This window comes from Plectropomus leopardus, chromosome 2, assembly GCF_008729295.1.
Source record: "Plectropomus leopardus isolate mb chromosome 2, YSFRI_Pleo_2.0, whole genome shotgun sequence".
NCBI lineage: Eukaryota > Metazoa > Chordata > Actinopteri > Perciformes > Serranidae > Plectropomus > Plectropomus leopardus.
The window spans coordinates 25,425,159-25,432,449 of record NC_056464.1 but is presented as its reverse complement, the minus strand read 5'-3'; positions in this window follow the sequence as shown (position 1 = coordinate 25,432,449).

Sequence of the window (7,291 nt, the reverse complement as noted above, 5' to 3'; positions counted from 1 at the left end):
AGTGCACACAAAAATATACACACACATGTCTGGATACACACAAATAGCCCTCTTCCTGGCTTTATTTTCTCACCCCTAAAGCTTTTTTAAGGCGCCATAGTCACCTTTGCCTTTTTAGAAAACTGCAACGCAAACAGGATTTGTGAAATACATTTTGTATACTGATGAACTGGAAGGATGAATTGTGGATTCATGTACGACATGTACCGCTATGAGGAGAGTTTACAGAAATACCACTGGCTCTAAATGCTAACATGCTCACAATAATGTGAACACACCATGCAGATACAATGTTTCAATCTGATTTAATGCACATGTAGCTACAAAAAGTAATGCACCACACTTAATAAATATCCCACAAAATCATAATATTTGTTTATAACCCATGTAATTGGGCAGGCTGTGAAAAATTGGCCAATTGGGCTGATGGGAGGAAAGGATGAAGTGTAAAGAGAAACTCTGTGTAAAGATGAAGACTGGGGTGGTGGATGGGTAAAAAAAACACAGGACTTTCTCTCAGGAGATCAGTGCTTAGAAACATATGAAACCAAGTGAAGTCTGACTTATTTTAAGGCACATTGTCATGTTTCTTTTCTTGGCTGATATAATTCTGTTAAAGTAAAGGTATGTGACTGAAAATGAATCCATAACTGCTTGGGACAGTGATTTTCACTCTTTTGCTACTTGGCAACACTTGCTGCTTCAACATTGACCTTTTAACCCTTCTAACTGCATGAACTGTCTGTAGTTTCAACGCTTGCCAACCAACATAAAGTCTTGTTTAGCATAATAAAAACCTAGTTTGAACTAACATTTTTTTATACATTGTTGTATGTTGGCTTAACACTCAAGAGCTTATGGAAATCAATGTGTGTATTGGGGCATATGAAAGAGAGATAAAGACTGAGAGGTAAACGGAAAGACACACTGACAAACAAACAAACAGACAGATGGAGCCCTGTACGGTAGCTTTTCCATGTCTCTTAATCCTAAAAGCCTCTGTTCCTTTCGGGCGGTGGGGAGAGGGAGGGACTGTTGTCAGGACCAGTTATGTGGAACACTGCAGGCCCATAGAATGTGTCTGGCTCTTCATTGGTAAGTCAGTCAGGTAGGACGCTGCTAGGCCTCTCCAGAAGAGCCTCGGTGCAACGTTTCCGCTCGCAGTGAAAAGATGGAGACAAAGTGATGTGTCTGTTGCCGGGTGATTCACAAAAAGAACCCAGGGTGCATTTCTAAAAAAAGGGAGGGTGGAAACACAGCAGCAAAGTAAAACAAATACTGGCCTCCCTCCCTGCCTCCCTCACTCTTCTCACAGCCAAGCAGGAATGTAGAAGTCGACGAGGGAGAGTATGGAGGGAAAATGGAGCCAAAACGTTCCTGCCAAGCCAGTTTATGCTTATATGTAGCAGCACCCTGAAGAGCTGCATTATAACATAAAGGTGAAGATTATAGTATCATAGAATACTCATTGAATCAGGAATTAGATTCATGTTTGGAGAAATGCCAGAATAAAGCAGAACTCTTAACCAAAAAGCAGTTGTGGGTAAATACATATCATTTACCTTTAAATTACCTCTAAATAAAACTGTCATAGTCAAAGTAGCAGAGATGTGTCAGGCCGGTATTGATGTGTTCAGACATGTGATGAGTGATGTATTGTCTGTTAATGTGCTGTGGCAGTGTTTTTGACCCCCTGTCATCATTTATTATAACATCAGTGACACAGGTTGAGATAGGTTATCAAGGTGCAGCAGATGAATATGCAGCATGGCATTTTGAGTGTACAAGGTAAAAGGTCAATTAAGAAAGAAAGGCTTGTTTTCAGTGACTGATGAAAGAGCTGCATTATGTCATATTAACTCCACTGTATCATTATGTGTGTGTATATGAGAAGAGTGTGTGTATTTGCAAATAACTATTAAGTGAAACACTTGTGGCAGGGAATGGTCTCTCAAAAGCTGCAATGCCACCAAACCTGGCAAAGGCACATTGCTTCTTTCACACCTTATCTAGAGTAAAACTAATACGTATCATTATGGGGGTATTAAGTTTGGACCAAAGTGGTGTGCCGACCAGCATTCCCATTCCTACTGCCACCAGTTACATTATAATACGGAACAGACGAAATTCTTTACCATCAAAAAAAATATATATCTAGGCTCTATCTAACCAGAAAAACCTCTTCAGATTAAAAATCTCCTTTTCAAGAGTGTTCTGGCTAAGACAGGCAGCAACATAAATTACAGATAGACAACATGGAACAAAAAATACAAAATCAAAATCTACAACTCCAAAGCAAACAAGCTAAAACACAAATAGAAGTTACTATAAGGAAGGACTAAGATGTATGTTAATATATGTTAAAAGTGGACCAAATAAATTAGAAAAATTAAGAAATTCCCAGACATTTGCCTATAGGAGATGACCTACAAAAGTTCTTTAACAGCGCCTTCAAATGGCTGAGAGGAACCAATCAGTGCAGCTTTAAGTCTTTCTGCAGAAGTTTCCACATATATGGAGCTGCATACATAAAGGCTCTTTTGCCAAACTCTGCACGTACCTGCAGGTATAGACAATTCCACAGTAATCTGTCTATAAGTTGTTGAGACTTCTCACTAAAAATCAAAACCATCAATATAGTGGGCGCACTAGAGAAAAAAAAAAATCAAAGGATCACTAAAATCAGAAGACTTTATCCTCTGGGAAACATGAATGTCTATACAAAAGTATGACCATTCATGCAATTTCTGCTTACCTATTTCTGTCTCTGCCAAAGTGGATGACATTAAAACCGCCATCATAACTAAAAATATTCTAAAACCAATAAAACCTTCATCCAATCAACTCGAGAACACTTGGACCACAGAGGTGTACTCTATGTCATATCTCACACATGCTTTATTTTATCATTAACATTTTTTACAAGACTTTGTCAGTCAGTTTGTTCCTCATAACTCCAGATAATTGTTTTCTATTTCCGTTTTAATCAGTGCTTTTTAAAAGTGCCAAAGCATCCAATTCTGCCAATGCAGTTTAAATAAATTGAACTCTTAATTGAGTTCATGTTTGCCATGGGTCCGAATCTGGAGTACCACACACTTTCAGGGGGGGTTACATGGATTTATAAACAAATCTGGATACAGCAATAGTGAAAGTTTCTCAGTGATGCATGAAGCCAAAAAAGCTCAACTGCCACTTATAAAATAACCCGAATGACTGGCATTGGTTCCCCACTGTGCAGCCCATAGAACAGGCACACTCAAGACTTCTGCAGAGGTCGGTACGTATTAGCACTCAACTTCAGTGAATGGGGATAAAATGTTACAGTTGTGTGGCTCTTCTAGACTTTTTAAAAATGATATTGAACTATACACATCTACATTTCTTTTGCCATGTAAGTCTTTTTTGTCTTTTTGGGCCATAGGGCATCAGGTGAGGCGCAATTCCACTGTCTAGGCATTACAAAAATGTACTTCAAAGCCCAGTCCAATTGCTAAGAGCCTGGGGGTTACTAGCACTCGGTCATATATTTTGATGGAGATGGACACTGATGTCCTCGTGCTCCGTTGCCGACCCTAAATACTGCTCGTCTAAGATAAGATGATGTTCAAAGTCTGTAACTTAACTTAATTGTAACTAGCCTAAATTAATGTTTTTTTGTTTTTTTTTCCAGATGACATTAAGTACTTAACTCATAATGTTTTGAGAAGAAATAACATTTTGCCATGATAGTTGTTTCTTACAGTAGTTTATTCTTTGGGTCCCCTGGGAAGAGGAACCGGGGTGATTGTATTACATTTGCATTAAATTTAATATTATAGTCTTATTAGTGAAAATATATTCATGGTATTATTAATAAGTGCACAATTACAGGTTTCTTATGTCAAAATATGACTTCTGTGTATTTTAAGTGTTCTGTGAGTTATGAAGGAAAATGTAAAAGAAAAAAAAAAAGTTACAATTGCACCCAGTCTCCCCAAGTCCTTGTGTTTAAAATATGTTGGCAGGACGAAGGTTAAACAGGCCCAGTATGTGACCATGTCTGTGTCACTAATATGGTTTTATTAACACACTAATGAAAGAGCTTATGAATAAACAAATTAGTCATCAAAATGGTAATTAAATATGATTTACATTTTTGTTTACTCATTACCACCTCTCATTTGACTCTGCCTGAAGACACTGAGACAAAGGGTTTGGTTAAATCTTGGGTGTCTGAATTCATTCAACATAAAACTGTATACATATCAGAGATTGCATGTGTTACCTTAGAGCCAGTCTGAGTAGGTGGTAGTCATTGTAGCACACTGTGAATGGATTTACATATCTAGCCTCAGTGCCATTTGCTGATGCCTGCATTGTCTTTTGGGGCATTTACGGGTAGGCTTCTTTGATTTCTCTCTCTCTGCTTCCTCTCTTTGTTTTTTGCCGATATTCGTTATGCCAGTATATAATAACTCATTTGGCCAATAACTGATGCCGATATATACACTTTTTCCCCCCACCTACTTTTGGTGATCATCAAGTCTCTTCTGTAGTGGAATGAACATCATTTTATGCATACTCTCATCATGATGGCCCACCAGCAGATGGAGACATAAAATACAATGCTTTTCTATGGATGCAATATTCATTAATTGTGCAAAATAAGAAAAATTACTTCAGCTTAGGGTTGATGTTTTTTACATGTTTATTTTGTCAATAGAAAAAAAAATCAGTTTGTGATATTGGCAGAAATCAGTATGTTGGCCTATACCCATGTTTCATTTTAAAGCCAATATCTGCCGAAACTGATGACATGCTGATATCATCATGCATTCCTATTGCATTGCACACTCTGGGACAGCTGCTTAGGCCATAGCAGGGCTGTATGTGCAGATTTTCCAACAGGTTATGTGGCTTAAGTTCAACTAAACTGATTTTTGACCCTTCATGCCCCTAAATGCCCTCCACCATGAGTGTCCAACAGGATTCTGACTTTTGACAGGAGGTGGCAATTATCATCCATTCATCAGCTATATGGTGGAGACAGTTTCACTGTTGACATTTGTCTTAACTCGAGATTGGAGATTGGAGATGGAGGGGACACCAGCACTGGGCTACAAAATTAATATTCTAATCTGACCTTATAGTCCAAATCAAACTGGTCAGTTGCTCTTCATGATTATGCCCTTTGTTTTGCACACAGCACAAACAATGTTTGAAAGATTAACTGGCAATTAAACACTGAAAAAAGGTCAATAGTAATCATCTTCTGTGAAGTGGATAGGTGTCAGACTGAGTTTTATCTTCTGATCCATGAGCTCCAACTACAGTCTGTAATCAAAAGTGCCTTCAAAAGGTTTTTTATGTAAACAGCTGAGCCAGCATTTTTCCTACTGTAGCCTATTTACTGACAGGTACTGCGAGTACAACAGTGTGTGGCAGCTCAGAGTAATGTACTGTGTGTTGTATATGTTCTGCTAACATGTACAGCTTTTGACACACACACACACACACACACACACACACACACACACACACACACGTCAACAGAGCACATCAGGCTGTTACATGACTGCACAGTTGTGCCCTTTTCCCCACATCATGGTTTTACTAGTGCTGTATAATGATCACAACATCATTTTATACATATTTGCTATGCAGAAGAACAATAGATTAATTACTGAAATCAACATTTTGATTAATCTGAATAAATCAATATTTTGACAAGGATTATAGTTTAAAATCTTAATCACAATTAAAAAATGGACAAAGTTGACAAAGATGTTTCATTTGACAGTTTGACTTAATCTCGTTGTAAATCAAGGGAAGGATAGAAAACATTTTTGTAAGTAAAAAAGAGTGAAACAAAAGTAGCAAATTATTCATCCAATCACTCACTCACTCACTCACTCATTTATAAACAAATATGCATTATAATGATCAACACGAATCAACACAAGATGCACCTGTTCTCTTGCTTGTCAGCTTTTCACAATATTCAATCACATCTGCTTACTAGAAATTAAGACAAAAAAAGCTGAATCCTAAATACTGCACCATGTAATATTTCCTCAAAAAGGATACAGTTCAATGTCAAAGTATTGATCTGCATCAGTTTGGGCTGAAAGCACCAGAGGCAATTATAGAGCTACTATTAAAAATCAAAACAAAATGCTGTTCCTTTTGTCCTAAGGGCCAGTGGGTTGTGTTATGGGAATATCAATACACTCTGGCCTCTGGTTATACTATAATTTATAGTGGCGGACATTTTTCTTGCTTGTGCACCTTTATTAATGTTTCACATCAATCTGCCATTTGGTACAACATCACAGTAGAGCGGAGTGGGGGGCTTTAGATGCTGGACAACTGAGTTTGATTGGGACTGTAGCTCGTAAAACTATAAAAATATGAATCCTAGGACCGACGAGCTCACTGGACTCAGAAAGAACTCTCTGTTTGGAGCCATAACTGGGATATTCCACTTAACTGGCTCATTTTCGGTCTCATGTATATGTAATGAGAAATGAAATCTATGTGTCCACTGGTATTTCATGTGGGCTAAGAGTACAGTACTAATACTCCTGTGTTTAAATAATGGCTGTAATTTTATGGCACGCATGTTTGATATATCAACCCACGAGATGTATCCCTTCTCAGGTTTTCAGCTCTGCTCCCAAAACCTTTTTTTATGGGTTGTTACCCCGAGTCAAGGTAATTGAGGCGGACAGAACGCGATCCATGAGTCAGGAGTGATATTTAGAGTTAATGGATTCAGAGAATCTGCATCTGCCGCCACCTGCACCCTCAAACTCCAGGCTGAATGATGTTGCCACCACAGAGGGAAGGGTGGAGAGACAAAAAGTGGACGTTGTCGTTTGCCCTTATCTGGCGTCCTTTTTTGCTCCTGGGCAATCTGGAGACATAATTTTACTTTGAGAAATTCACTAAATTACATCATCAAAATTGATAAAGGTTTTGGAGCAAAACATCAGAGTCTACAACATTTTGAAAAGCAGAGAGGGGAACTTAATCAGATCATTTCATGCGACCATTTAAATGCAATTCCCTGCTGTGATAAATGAAATATTCACTCGTGTTGCTAGGCAACAGAGCTGTGGGCTGTTTGGTTGGTTCACTGTTTGACCATATCTGTCTAGACTGATTTTAGGGCACAGGTCTTAAACAAGGGTCACTTGAAAGGGGCCTATTATGCTTTTTCTTATTTTCTGTTAGATATATATAGTGTTACAATTCGTATTTTTATACTAAATGTGGCCGAAGTTTTAAAAAGCCTGATGAGGTAAAT